Raw genomic sequence first — 16,302 nt, 5'->3', positions numbered from 1 at the left:
CGAATACCAATACAAATGCTGTACAAAGCGCCTTACACACACAAACATTGGAAAGATTTTAAGTTCTCCATGTAAATCCAAATTTGGCATTTCTAAAGAAAATGAGAAATATCACACACACACACACACACACACACACACACACACTCCGACCACTGAACCCGAGACTCCAGCTGTAAATGTCTTAACGTTTCCGTCACCCCTATGTGGGTGACAAGACAGAATCTTGGCCACACAGAATATGATTATGGCCTTTCTGGTGTCCAATGGCCACATGTGATCCGTAACTAAGCCTTTCGCGGGTCCGGCCGATGGCCATATCTGATCCACAGATTGTCTTTCTGCTATTCACAGTCCAACCCCGTTAACCTCCTTGCATTACATTTCACCGTGTAGCCGTGATTTCCGTTTCGACAATGTCTTACTACACGCGTCTCTTGGTGTTGTATTTCTTTTCTTCTTCTTCTTCTTCTTCTTGTGCATCACATAGGCCAAAAACAACGAAAACTCTTTTTTTTCACATAATTTTTTTGTCATGAATCCTCATTTGTAATGGTTCCATTAGTATTCAAATAAGTATTGTTATGATGTTGCCGACAACATCGTAAAATGAAATATAATACTGAAATCATCGACTGAAGGAATAAATAAGACAATGAACTATAACAATTGACGAGGAAACCCTCCCCCCGAATGTGATGGTCCCTCTGCGAGATACATTCTCCACTGCTTCTCTTCAGCTCGTCACTATCCACATGAAAGAAAGAAAAACAAGAGAGGCAAGGCCATCAAGACTCACTTGTGATACACTTTTTTTTTTTTTTTAAACTCACTCAGTACGGCCAGTCCTCTCTTCTCCTCTACACAGACCCCTCGGATGTCCAGTGGGTGTCTCAATGACCCAACCTTTAGCTTCCGTCGTTAGAATTGTGGTATTCTTTGTCAACATTCACCTCTTCAGTATAAGAGCCTTCCGCATGCAATATTTTGATGATGGTAATTGGGGTGAAACGCTGTTAACGTCGTCTCTTTCGCCGTTCGTATGGAGAGAGTTAATCTAATCGTTAAAATGTTTTCTGTATTTGTTATTATAAGTTTCGGGTTAAAAAAAAAATTTAAAAAAAGAATAGCCCTGAAGGCAGATTCGAACCCCGCGTGTTCGGGTGAGAAGAAACTGTCTTACTCAATACACTATCGTGGCTCCTTAACTGACGTACCAAAATTTAACATTTAAACATGCTTTTTTTAAGGGCGATAAATCAATTGCGGTATTCGCAGTGAAAACGCTGTTTAAATCATATTATTCTGGTGTATCTTGGGCATTCAAAAAATCTTTAAGGGCAATTTAGAATTCTTTTTAAGTCCGTGGTAAAGGAGACGTGGCTATCACCGCAATCACACTGCAACATTTAGCCGTTTTCTCTGGATCTAGATAGATGTACAAGTTTAGTTACACCCGCTGGGAATGTACGACACGGTTGATTCAATTTCTCTTTTATGTTCATTCTAGTTTTATAGTTTTAAAGTTGATATGAAAATTGAGTATTTTGTTAAACTAATAACATTGTGAGCCAAGTACAAATACTTCTAAACGCCGTATGAAGTGAAAAGGACTTAATTTTGAAAAGTCAAGACTGGAAATTTTTTACGTTTCATCAAGGGTATTAACTCTCATGGTTTATTATTTTTAACTGTGAATTCCGACAGATTTTGTTGATATTTGTATGGCAGTTTGGTGCATAATCCAGTCTCTGAATAAATATTTAACGGTCTCCTTCTCCAACTTTCCATCACATGTTATTATGTATTGTTGATTGAATATAGGATTGAACGGGCAGGTCAATAACTTGAAACAAAATGGCGTCCTTCACGTTCGCGAGGAATATGAACACGCACTTTGAATATGTATAAATATGTGTAGGCAATTGATTTTTGCCCATGACCTTCAGGGTCAGCCAATAGATCTATAAAGTCCACTCATAGTATTGATTTTAGTATTTTCTGAAAAATACCACTTGGGTGAATGAACATAGTGAAAGCCCTGTACACTGAGAGTAAAACACACAAGCTTTTTATGTATTGAGTATAATTTCAAATTGTAATGTTTAAGATGAGAAAGACCAGTTTAAAGCAAATTAACCCCCCAGCATTAATTACAGATTATTTTCCCTTTTTTACTATCTGCACCAAAACGTTTGCAAAATAAATATAACTTCCATGCTTAGCGAAAGAAGTTCTTGTTTGAACAAAAAATGATAAAAATGACTGCTCTTGTTGTTGTGTCAGAATATCATATCAAAGAGAATTTTTAAAATATAAATATAACAGTAAATGCGTTTGCATATAATTTGGCTTCTTTTTTTATTTTTTTGTGCCCATCCCAGAGGTGCAATATTGTTTTAAGCAAGATGACTGGAAAGAACTGAATTTTTCCTATTTTTATGCCTAATTTGGTGTCAACTGACAAAGTATTTGCAGAGAAAATGGTAATGTTAAAGTTTACCACGGACACACACACACAGATAACCGATCACCGGGTTAAAACAGACTCACTTTGTTTACACAAGTGCGTCAAAAATCAGACACAGATACAACAGAAATTAGGATGCATACATGTGCGTATCAATACAAAAACTTGTGCATGCTCACTTTTATGCACACACACACACACACACACACACACACACACACACACACACACGTGTTTGAACAGAAGCCAAATATTACATGTGCATGGGGCTAATGACTAGATCTTCAGGTAGATGGTTGTTGATTGCGCAATTCTATCCAATCATACTGGATTTGTTCGAGAGACAGGCTTTGGGGGAAAAGGCTATTGGCAAAGCGATTGGTTTTCGTCCGTATACTTTTCCGATCGACGAGAGGGGAGCATCTCGAAAATCCCAAAAGCTGGATGTGATTCATCCTGGCTGGTAGATTTTGCTTTTTACACACATGTACACGCATATAGACGTATGTACATACAAATATACATATACACACATGTATGTCTATGCATATATATATATATAACAGCTAAAACAACAACCCCCCAAAAAAGCTAAGTTTAAGTTTTCTTCCAATTTGGTTTTTCACACTGTTCTACTTTTTGATGTTGTTTTTTGGAGGGGGTTTGGTGGTGTTGTTTTGTTGTCATGTTTTGTTTTTTTTACTCCTATTTCAATGGGGGTTTTTTTTACGGTTGGTTTCATTTTATCCTACATTCCTACTCTTCACATTTTGGGTGTGCCCGGAGACTCGAACTCACAACCTTCTGATTGAGAGAACGGTGATCAGCCTACTGAGCCATGCAGGTACCCGGTTGATAAGACCAAAAATAATGTAGATCAAGATGAACTGTGCTCACAAGGCACTGTTGAAGTGGAAACTTATCCATCAACTGAACCATCAATTATTATAGTCAGAAGACAAGCAAGAGGATTGTTGAGAGGGATGACAGGGGTGAAAGGAGGAGGAGAGACAGAAAAAAGAAAGAAAGAGACAGATAGGCCGACAGAGTGACACAGAAAATAAAACAGAGAGAACTGGAGAGAAAGGAAGAGAGAGAGAGAGTTTAAGGGAGGAAACTCAGTCTGTGGTAAGAGCAGAGGTAGTTTTATTTCCATTGTCTCCCTTACATGAACAGGAGATGGGCCTCCCGTTCACTGATTCTCCCACCACCCCCACCACCCCTCCACCTCCAAAACTCTGCTCTCTCTCCCCACTCTACCAATTTCCCCATGAAAAATATACAACATGAATAGTAGAGTCTGCATGCATGCATCATACATTCTCTCTCTCTCTCTCTCTCTCTCTCTCTCTCTCTCTCTCTCTCTCTCTCTCTAACAAACACACACACAAGCTCGAATGTTCATAACCAAAATGTTGTTCATGTCTACATCCTGTCTGCCTTAGATAATGAATGTTGAAGACTTGAAGCCGCGTCAAGTAACAGCCCTTCACTGACACCCGTGAACTGTAAGTTCTGTCTGATCTCAGTGAGGTGACAGCCCTTCACTGACATCCTGACATGTAAGCTGTCTGACCCTAGTGAGGTGACAGCCCTTAACTGACATCCTGACCTGTCAGCTCTGCCTGACCCTACTGAGGTGACAGCCCTTCACTGACATCCTGACCTGAAAGCTCTGTCCTATCTCCGTGAGGTGACAGCCCTTCACTGATGGGTACACTCATCAGTAGCAGTGAAGGGGTCAACCCCATTTCTCTGTACATGTACACACACTATCAAAACCTTAAAGACCCTGTATTCATGCCAGTGTTCAATGAATTACGGAAACATCAACATAACCACATGTACCCAGCTAAAGCTAGAATATGGCTACCTAAGTGGCGGGGTACACAAAAAGCCTGTCTGTGAAAATGGGTGAATGCAGAAATTGTATCCTGCAATATCATTGTTGAAAAGAATATGTAAGCATAACACCACTCCCAACCACCAAAAAAAAATAATAATAATAAAAAAAGAATTAAAAAAATGACAATCATTGTTTCCTGTAACTCTCTACCTTCGGTAATGCGAAGTGCAACACCTCTCGCTCACTCTCACTCACATTTACATACACACACGACGCACACATGTACACATGCATGTACACACACACATGTACACACAAACATGCACACACATATGCATGTAAAACAGACACACATACGTATGTTAGACATTCACACACACACACATACACGCAACACACACACACACACACACACACACACACACACACACACACACACACACTTGTATACATACACACACATACTAATGCATAGATAGAGAGCAGCTATGGGTCTACTCTGACAGGAGCACAAGCCATTACACACATTAGAATAGAATAGAATATGTCTTTATTACCAAATGTACCGGGGTCGCAAGGAATATTTGGGGGGTTGATTGATTGATATGGATACTTAAATAGCGCCTATACTCGGTCGGAGACCAAGCTCTAAGCGCTTAACAAACGCGGGGTCATTTACACAACAGGCTGCCTACCTGAGTAGAGCCAACTGACGGCTGCCATTGGGCGCTCATCATTCGTTTCCTGTGTCATTCAATCAGATTTCAGGCACGCACACATAAACACTCAGACAAACATGTAACATTTTACATTTTACGTGTATGACCGTTTTATTTATTTACCCCGCCATGTAGGTAGCCATGCTCCGTTTTGGGGGGTGTGCATGCTGGGCATGTTCTTGTTTCCATAACCCACGGAATGCTGACATGGATTACAGGATCTTTAACGTGCGTATTTGATCTTCACGAAGGGGGTTCAGGCACTAGCAGGTCTGCACATATGTTGACCTGGGAGATCGGAAAAATGTTACCCTTTACCCACCAGGCGCCACCGAGATTCGGACCAGGGACCCTCAGACTGAAAGTTCAAAGCTTTAACCATTCGGCTATTGTTGTTGTTTGTTGTTTGTATAGGATTGTTTTACTCTTTTTGTCACAAGAGATTTCTCTATGTGAAATTTGGGCTGCTCTCCACAGGGATAACGTGTCGCTACACTGAGAGCGCCACACTTTTTTTTTTTTTTTTCTTTCTTTCTTTCTTTTTTTTGTATTTTTTTCTTCCTGCAATTCTATTTGTTTTCCTATCGAAGTTTGGGTTTTCTACATAATATTGCCAGGGACAACCCTTTTGTTGCTGTGGGTTCTTTTAAGTGCGCTAAGTGTATGCCACACACGGAACCTCGGTTTATCGTCTCATACGAATGACTAGCTTCCAGACCACCACTCAAGGTCTAGTGGAGGGGGAGAATATACTGGCGACTGTGGGATTCGAACCAGAAAGCTCAGATTCTCTCGCTTCCTAGGCGGACGCATTGCCACTAGACCAACGCTACACACACACACACACACACGTGTACACACACACACACACACACACACACACACACACACACACACACACACACACACACCCCTGTAGTGTGGGTGGGCGTTTGTGTGTGTGTGTGCGCGTGTACCGGCGCATGTATATGTGTAGGGCATATTTTGTGCCTTGTGTGTGTGTGTGTGTGTGTGTGTGTGTGTGTGCCATTCGGATACACCTATCCCGCATCCTGTCCACGCGTTCCTGTATGCACCCACTTCCCCATGGACATTATTTCATTTTTCAGTTAAAAATCGAACCGTCAGACGTAATGATCCTCCGTCTCCAATTACACCAAGCCTTTTACTCCTTGACTGACCAAAGCTGGCAACAAAACGCGACCGCGCGCACGCACACACATACAAACACACTTGCGCGCGCTCGCAAGCACACACACACACACACACACACACACACACACACACACACACACACAGATGTCCTTTGTGAGTCTCGAACAGGTGAAGTGCCTGAGGCAGCGAATGCGACATCAAAAGTGAGCCAGCTATCGATCATTGATCGGTAAGATAACTGGATCTGCACAGACACAGACTCTCTGGATTCAAGATTGCTTTGTTGTCTATACACAGGTACAAAAAATATAAAAATAAAATAAAATAAAAATAAACAACAGTTGTTTCACGATGTGCAAAAGAAAAAAATATGAATTGCTAATAAACTGAGTAAAGCACACACACACATACACGCACACCTCTCTCTCTCTCTCTCTCTCTCTCTCTCTCTCTCTCTCTGTCTCTCTCTCTCAGGTGAATACAAGATCACAATCACAAGTATGTAAATTACGATATAATCACACACACACACACACACACACACACACACACACACACACACACCTCTTCCTCCCACCTCTAAACCACTCTTCCAAGCGTGTGTTGACACATACACACACCACATCTCTCTCTCTCTCTCTCTCTCTCTCTCTCTCTCTCTCTCTCTCTCACACACACACACACACACACACACACACATACACACACTCACACGCACACACACATGCACGCACGCACACACACACACGCGCGCGCGCGCGTACATAACTGCAGTATCAAACATGACCCCTTCCCTCCCTCGCCTCCATCTCCCCCATCTCCCAGACAAACGCATCCTTCACCTCTACTCCCTTAACACGTACATAGACACACACACACACACACACACACACACACACACACACACACACACACAGTCATATGTGCACACACACATACGCGACCGCACGAGACCACAAATGCATACAAACAAGCGTTTGCGCAGATGCACAATCACGCGCGCACCCAATTTTAAGAAGGGAGAGAGATGGGTTCAAGGACTGAGGGAGAGAGACAGAAAGAGAGAGAAACAGACGAGTGAAATGAGTGTGGAGACTAATACAACGAGAGACGCATAGCCTACAAACTCACGCACATGTGGCGCACGAGCACCCCCCCCCCCCCCCACCACCACCCACCACACACACACACACACACACACACACACACACTGAAAACTGACATGAATATTGAATGTTCACCCAACCTTTCGACCGTTCTTTTCAACGCCGCGATGTATCGAGTGTGTTGCACACACACTGTCTCAGCCAGGCTACAAAAGAAGCGCATTGTACTGGTCTAGTAAACGTTCGGCGACTCCAAAGTCAGCGTGAAGGTTGTTCGACGAGGGGGTGGGCGCTTAAAAAGTATGGCCTTTACAGTATGTGCACATACAGATAGAGACAGGCAGACTGCGAGAGCTAGACTGACAGACAGATTTAGAAAGAAACAGTCAGAGGTGACAGACGAAAAATTCTCATGCTTTTTTCTTTTTTTTTTTCAGGAGGAGGACATTTCGCGTGTGATAATACAGATACAGAATACTATATTATCTCAAGAAGAGAAATTCATGCGTGGTAGACGCTTCACAAACAATGCACGGTGTGAACACACATAGGGAATAGAATGCTTAGATGCCAGGTTAATGACCTCACACAATCATGAACACCCACTGTTCACAGTTATTCAACATCAGCGTAAATGTATACATGTATAAAAGAAAATATGCCTAACTGCTAAGTTAATACAAGAATCACGTAAAATAATCACACTGGCAGTCACACACATGCATAAATAATTATCATACAAAACTAAAACATGGACATGTATACACTGTTAAAACCAAGCTGTTTAGCAGTATTTAAAATCTAATACAAAATATAAAGTACACACACACACACACACACACACACACACACACACACACACACACACACACAAGAGCGCGCGCGCGCGCATACCAATTATAACAATAGTTGTGCATTAAGATTGATCAATTATTTAGGAAATGAATTGACTGGGGTATAAAACTGTTGCGCCGGGTTCTGATGATGGGATTCTGACGAAAAATCCTCATGACATGGATACTCCTCGGTGGAAAAAACATGCAAGCTCCAAGCGCTTTACTAACACGGAGTCATTTGCACGACAGAACGGAGAGAAAGTGGTAGTAGGGACGTTCACGTGTTTTTATTCCGAGTGGTAAATTTCTCGTGGTGAGGACGTACGATTCTTGTGATACACCGGTACATGCCATGAAAGAGCACACACGAACGCTGTTGACAGCAAATCAACCGTAACCTTTACACACCGTTGGTCTAAGTTGTGCTGGTGAACTGGTCCAGCAGCTTTGAACACACACACACACACACACACACACACAGCAGATTCCTTGGTACCTCTTACTCTGGACACACACAACGGAAAGTCTCCTTTACACAGGATCGAAAAGACTTGGAGTTTCACGAATATTTCGGCGGTCTGTGAGTGAAATAGTCTGTTGCTGTTTACAGGCACCCTACCGCCGATGTTGTTCAGCTGACTTCTCGACAACATAGCCTACACATTTTAATTTCCCTCCACTCCACTGTGTGACTGGCGGAGTGAACATCAACTGACGCCTTGCTGTGAACGCTGCATCTCGTTTAGTCAGGATCAGAAAGAATTGTGGATATTGCCGACTCTTCATTAAAAAAAAAAAAAAAAAAAAAAAAATTAAATAAAAAAAAAATCATGTTTATGACGCTGCGAGCATCCAGAATCTATCTGGTTGCTGTGCTGTTGTCTGCGTCGGTATGCGTCTTGTACTGGACTCGCCTGTACGTATTGCTGTTTCACAGCGGCGACACCGATAACGAGAGAACTCGTGGTGGTTTTGACCAGGAAGCGATGACAAGAGAATGGGCGTAAGTTTATGGACTTTTCTTCTTTTTTTTTCTTTTTTTTTTTTTTTTTTTTTTTTTTTTTTGCATCCTTTATTATTATTATTATTATTATTATTATTTGTAGTATATATATATATATATATATATATATATATATATATATATCTTTTTATAGCAGTATTTCAGCTGTCTTCCATCACAATTGACACAATCAAACTTGGCAGTACATCCATCCCTCTTTCCAGTTCCGTCAGGAACCTCGGTGTTGTCCTTGACAACACACTGTCCACGCAAAAAATTGTCAGTCAGACATGTCAATCCTGGTACTGTCAATTGCGGCGCATCAGTTCCGCCCGGAAATATCTGTCCACTGACGCAACATCTAGACTTGTCGTTTCTCTCATTCTCTCACGCCTTGACAACTGTAAGACTCTCTATTGTCTGGTTTGCCTGCTTCATCCATTCAGTCCCTTCAGCGCATACAAAACTCTGCTGCCCGACTCGTCCTCAGAAAGAAAAGATCTGAGCGCATTACTCCTCTGTTGCAACATCACTGGCTCCCTGTCTCACACAGAATAAAGTACAAGATCTGCACTCTATGTTATAAATGTATTCACAAATCTGCCCCATCCTATCTCTGTGGCTGCCTTCACCTCTACACTCCATCTCGCCCTCTGCGATCGGCTTCGGATCCACTCCACTTACGCATACCCAGATTCAAACACTCTACTGTTGGCCGCCGTTCTTTCTCTGTCTCTGGACCTTGCTTTTGGAATGAACTTCCTCTTTCGCTTCGTCAGGTCTCCACACTCAGCTCTTTCAAGTCTGGCCTTAAAACCCACCTCTTCCCAAAACAGCCTCCCTTCCCTGCCTCTTCCTTGTCTTCAGTTTTTCCAGTTTTAGAGTTATGCATGCGTTTGAATGACTGGTGCGAAAGAGGTTTGACATGTATGGATGTATGTGCGTGTTCACTTTTAATGACTGTGATTCTCGTTTATTTTTTATCAGTGGGTTTTACACCACAAATGATTTTTTCTCGTGGGGATGATAAAGTATTTTGTATTCTGTAAGTTTAAGGTGCACTCAAAGTCCTATCATGACCCTCTCTCTCTCTCCCTCTCTCTCTCTCTCTCTCTCTCTCTCTCTCGGCTTTTAGGGTTGGTGTCAGTGCGTGCAGTAATTAGTCGATGGACGTTTTCTTTATTTTGTTCTTGCTGCTGTTGCTGTCATTTTTTCACTGCGAATGGTGTTGACGATGGTCACTGTCCTATTGTTATGTTTTATGCTTATCTGCATGTCAGCATGCGCACGCGCGCACACACACACACACACACACACACACACACACACACACAGGCAAGCGCGCACGCACGCATGCGCACACACACACACACACACACACACACACACACACACACACACACAATCTCTGTAGCCTATCCCTTTCTCTGTCTCTGTCTGTCTTTTTGCATCTCTCTCTCTCTCTCTCTCTCTCTCTCTCTCTCTCTCTCCCACCCACCTTCTTCTCCTCCTTCTCATTTTCTTCTTCTTTCTTCTTCTTTCTTCTTCCTCTTCTTCCTCTTCCCCTTCTTTTTTTTTCGGGGGGGGGGGGGGGGGGGGTGTTAGATGGTGGTAGTTGACATGTCCAAGCCTCGGTAACTGCTTCATGCTGTGTTGTGGTTTTCATCTTACAGTCTCAAGCCCACAGCAGTGTTTCCTGAGGGTACTGGGAAACGAATTCTGGTAAGTAAGACTGCATGACGACCAAGTCTTTAACCTGTAGGAGACAACGTGACCCGCCACCTTGTATTTATATTTGTATTTGTATTTCTTTTCTCTTTTTTTATCACAACAGATTTCTCTGTGTGAAATTCGGGCTGCTCTCCCCAGGGAGAGCGCGTCGCTATACTGCAGCGCCACCCTTTTTTTTTTTTTTTTTTTTTTTTTTTTTTTCTTTTTTTTTTTTTTTGTATTTTTTCCTGCGTGCTGTTTTATTTGTTTTTTCCTATCGAAGTGGGTTTTTCTACAGAATTTTGCCAGGAACAACGCTTTTGTTGCCGTGGGTTCTTTTACGTGTTGCACACGGGACCTCGCTTTATCGTCTCATCTGAATGACTAGCGTCCAGACCACCACTCAAGGTCTAGTGGAGGGGGAGAAAATATCGGCGGCTGAGCCGTGATTCGAACCAGCGCGCTCAGAATTTCTCGCTTCCTAGGCGGACGCGTTACCTCTAGGCCATCACTCCATCCTTCGTTCGTTCGTGATAGGCATACCTATTCGTTTGGTTGTGATTGGCGTACCGATAAGTGCTCACGGTTCAATGTGCCTACGCCGTTTTGTGTTTTTCTCTGTGTGTTTAATTAATTCACAGATTACGGACCGCGTTAACGAGTTACCGTGTACACGGTTTGGTTCGTTCGTGTTTGTGTGAGTGTTGATTAATTCTCCATGTTACCGATGTTTACGAGCTGCTTTGTGTACAGCTGCTGTTGTTTTTGCGCTGGTTACGGCTGGTGTGTATAGTGTGACAAAACCTATTATGCACATCGAAAGCTGCAGCAAGGTTCATTGTCTTGTATATACCGTCAGAAGAAGAAAAAAAAAAAAACGAAGAGAGAGAACAGTGAACACTGAAATGTTTAATGCCATTAGTTGTAAAGTTGTAGTGACACAATAGGTACTAATCAGAATAAAATGGTGCAAAACGGATAAAATGGAACAGAAAGGGAAAAAAATTGAAACAACATAAGCTAATAAGAGATTTGCGATACTTTGGCACTTAGCTGTGCCTATCGAAAGCTGCAGAAAGACGCAATGTCTTCTTTATACTGAGAGAGAGAGAGAGAGAGAGAGAGAGAGAGATGTGGTGTGTGTATGTGTCAACACACGCTTGGAAGAGTGGTTTAGAGGTGGGAGGAAGAGGTGTGTGTGTGTGTGTGTGTGTGTGTGTGTGATTATATATCTCTCTCTCTCAACACCAATCTATTCCAACCCCCTCCTCACCCCCCCCCCCCCCCACCCCCCACCCCCCCAAAAAAAAGAAAAAGAAAGTACAAATTCAGGTGGTGTTTTATCGTTTATCGAGAAAAAAAAGAGAGAGAGCGTCAGCTGAGCTTGACTTATGTTATAAGTGTTGATTGATTTTGTAACATGTGTTGAGATTGATTTTGTAACATGTGTTGAGATTGCTTTTTAAAATACGAACGTCGAAAAAGATGTGTGTTTTTGACTCACTTGTGTAAACAAAGTGAGTCTATGTTTTTACCCGGTGTTCGGTTGTCTCTGTGTGTGTGTGTGTGTGTGTGTGTGTCCGTGGTAAACTTTTACATTGCCATTTTCTCTGCAAATACTTTGTCAGTTGACACCAAATTAGGCATAAAAATAGGAAAAATTCAGTTCTTTCCAGTCATCTTGTTTAAAACAATATTGCACCTCTGGGATGGGCTCTCCTAAGTTTGACTGGAAAATCAAACTGAGCGTCTAGTCTTTCGGATGAGACGATAAACCGAGGTCCCGTGTGCAGCACGCACTTGGCGCACTGAAAAAGAACCCATGGCAACGAGAGTGTTGTCCTCTGGCGAAATTACGTAAAATGAAATCCACCTTCATAGGTACACAAATATGTAAGCATGCACTCAAGGCCTGACTAAGCGCGTTGGGTTATGCTGCTGGTCAGGCATCTGCTCAACAGATGTGGTGTAGCGTGTATGGATTTGTCCGAACGCAGTGACGCCTCCTTGAGAAAGTGAAGTGAAGTGAAGTGAAGTGGGATGGGCACAAAAAAATAAAAAATGAAGCCCAATTATATGCAAACTGCATTTACTGTTATATTTATATATTTTGTATTCTCTAAACTTGGCACTTTGATCGGATATTCTGACACAACAACAAGAGCAGTCATTATTATCATTTTTTATTCAAACAGGAACTTCTTTTGCTAAGCATGGAAGTTACATTTATTTAGCAAACGTTTTGGTGCAGGTAGTAAAAAAGGGAAATTACTCTGTAAATAATGCTAGGGGACTTAATTTGCTTTAAACTGATCTTTCTCATCTTAAACATTACATTTTGAAATTATACTCAATACATAAAAAGCTTGTGTGTTTTACTCTCAGTGTACAGGGCTTTCACTATGTTCATTCGCCCAAGTGGTCTTTTTCGGAAAATACTAAAATCAATACGACGAGTGGACTTTACAGATCTGTTGGCTGAGCCCTGAAGGTCATGGGCAAAAATCAGTTGCGTACACATATTTACACACATTCAAAGCACGTGCTCATATTCTTCGCGAACGCGAACGACGCCATTTTGTTTCAAGTTGTTGACCTGCCCATTCAATCCTATATTCTATGGACAATACACGATAACATGTGATGGAAAGTTGAAGAAGGAGACCGTTAAATATTTTTTCAGAGAAAGATTTGTGAACGCCTCATCACTTACTGGATTATGCCCCAAAATGCCATAAAAAAAATATCCACAGAATCAGTAGGAATTCACAGTTAAAAATTGTAAACCATGCGAGTTAATACCCTTGAATTGATCACGATGAAACGAAAAAATTTCCAGTCTTGACTTTTCTCAAAATGAAGTCCTTTTCACTTCTTACGACGTTTAGAAGTACTTGTACTTGGCTCTACATGTTATTAGTTTAACAAAATACTAAATTTTCATATCAACTTTAAAACTATAAAACTAGAATGAACATAAAAGAGAAATTGAATCGACCGTGTCGTACTACAATCCCGGCGGTTGTAACTAAACTTGTACATCTATCTAGATCTAGTGAAAACGGCTAAATATTGCAGTGTGTTTGCGGCGATAGCCATTAACAAGAATTATTTTTTATTGCCCTTAAAGATTTTTTGAATGCTCAAGATACACCCGAATAATATGATTTAAACTGCGTTCTCACTGCGAATACCGCAATTGATTTATCGCCCTTTAAAAAAGTATGTTCAAATGTTAAATTTTAGAACGTCAGTTAAGGAGCCACGATAGTGTAATGGATAAGGCAATTTCTTCTCACCCGAACACGCGGGGTTCGAATTTGGTTAGGACTTTCTTTTTTTTTTTTTTTAACGCGAAGCTTTATAATAACAAATACAGAACACATTTGAACGATTAGATTTTTTTTTTTTTTTTTTTTTTTTTTTACGTGTATCATAAGTGAGTCTAGAAGGCCTTGCTTCTCTTGGTTTTTTGGGGTTTTTTTTGTTTTGTTTTGTTTTTTTAAGATTGTCTTCGCCGGATTAAAAAAAAAAAAAAAGAAGAAGAAGAAGAAGGTGTTTTTTTTTAATTAAAAAAAAATTCAAAAAAACACTTGTAGTTATGTTGTCTCAGGGCCAAAAAAAAATTACATTCGTTTGATAACTAGGAACTCCAGGCTGGTTTAGAGGAAAGCGTTTGGGTCATGGCACAGGATGCGAAATGGACGTGTCGAATAATAAATAACATTATTTGTACTTTTGGGCTAGAACTGTTAATTACCTGCTGTTGTGTATCAAAACCACATTCATTTCTTCCAGGCGTAATTATGCAATTACAAATACAGTATAGCCAGTAGGATTTTTTTATGTTGGGGAAAAAAAAAAGAAAGATTTTTTTTTTTCTGTGGTTAGAAATCATCGTATTTAATTGTATAGTAATACTTTGTTGTCACGACTAATTTCGATTCGAAACTGAAGTTCGGGCTGCTCTCTCCTTGGAGAGCGCGTCACCTCATTGCAACGACACCCACAAGCCACTCATTCTCTCTCTCTCTCTCTCTCTCTCTCTCTCTCTCTCTCCACACATATATATATATATATATATATATGTGTGTGTGTGTGACCATCAGAACAGCAGAGGAGGCAACTATTGTCCCAACTATCTGGGCTAGAACTTGCCCAAGTCAAATCAACTCTCTCGGCCAAGAGGGTTTCAGGACATTCGATCGTTGGGATGGTCCGCAAAGCCCAACTACTTGCCACTAAGGCTGCAGCAGCACTAAGACCCAGTGCAGTCTTGCCTCCTAGTTTGAGAGTCATAGTCCTTCACAATCACTAAGCTGTAAATGATTTCCCATTGCATTGGAGAAACCAGTGATCATACCTGCTCTCACTTTGCTGTTGGCCCAACTGTAAGCTGATGTCAATATATATATATATATATATATATATATATATATATATATATATATATATATATCATAAGTGACACAACACCCACCGTGTGGTCAAGTGCTGTCTCCCTGTTGGTCCACAGGTGACAGGGGGTGCCGGGTTCCTGGGTTCGCATCTAGTGGAGCGGCTGCTGCGGGCAGGGGAGAGGGTGATGGTGGTGGACAACTTTTTCACTGGGCGGCGGGCCAACGTGGCCCCGTGGTTCCACCACCCGCGATTCCTGCTTCTGGAGCATGACGTCACCAGACCTCTACACGTGGATGGTAAAGAAGGGAACTTTTTTTTTTTTTTTTTTTTTTTTTTGAGGGGTGGTAGTGGGGTGTGGGGGTGGAGGGGAGGTGTGCGGGAGCAGGGGTGGTGGTGACGTATGGGGGTGGAGGGGGAGGGGCTGTGATTGTTTGTCCGCAACTTAGTTTTTCATCGCGTGCCTTCATTGTACCGTTTAGTTTAAAATTGCTAGTTTATATTGAGTAACGCTGTTGGTTTTTGTTTGACTGTAAAGACAGCGGTCGCACGACTTTGTGTGTGTTCTGTATTCAGTATCCTAAGACGTGACTTGATATGATTATAATAAGATCTTGATAACTTCGTATCACTTCATTATTGCCCTTCTTGTTCATTTCATAATGTTTCCATGACTCTTTTCTCGGCGTTTACTGTCCACCTGCAGGTGGCTCTGTGTAACGACCACAAGCGAAACAACCTTGATGATTGAATGCAGGAACTGTGGAACGGATTGTTAAAAGAAGAAGTGAAAAACATTTTTGTAGATAAGTAAAAAAATATTAAAAAAAAAATATATATATATATATAAACAAAAAACAAAAAAAAACAATATTTCTAAAGGGAGAAGGGGTGGTATTACCTTTTGCAGGGGGGGGGAGGGGGAGGCTGGATATCAGAGCATCTGTACCTAAAGTAAGGTCCACATGGGGCACATCGAGTTTCAGGTTCAAACCATGCGAGGGTTGGTTGTTGTTGTTGTCTTGTTCTTTGTGGGGTTTTTTGTTCTTGGTGGTGGTG

General features: G+C 41.5%; 1 pseudogene across 1 annotated transcript in view; it reads left to right on the top strand.

The window, feature by feature from the left end:
* The first annotated feature begins 7,547 nt into the window (after positions 1–7,547).
* Positions 7,548–16,302, top strand: part of LOC143288886 (uncharacterized) — a 26,758-nt pseudogene continuing 18,003 nt past the window's right edge. Inside the window, exons 1-4 of the transcript XR_013056148.1 lie at positions 7,548–7,581; positions 8,672–9,135; positions 10,809–10,857; positions 15,362–15,542. The product of XR_013056148.1 is annotated as an uncharacterized LOC143288886 (transcript). The remainder of the gene's footprint in view (positions 7,582–8,671; positions 9,136–10,808; positions 10,858–15,361; positions 15,543–16,302) is intronic.

Source organism: Babylonia areolata, chromosome 13 (genome assembly GCF_041734735.1).
Source record: "Babylonia areolata isolate BAREFJ2019XMU chromosome 13, ASM4173473v1, whole genome shotgun sequence".
In the NCBI taxonomy this organism is placed as follows: Eukaryota; Metazoa; Mollusca; class Gastropoda; order Neogastropoda; family Buccinidae; genus Babylonia; species Babylonia areolata.
This window is presented reverse-complemented; position numbering and strand designations above follow the sequence as displayed.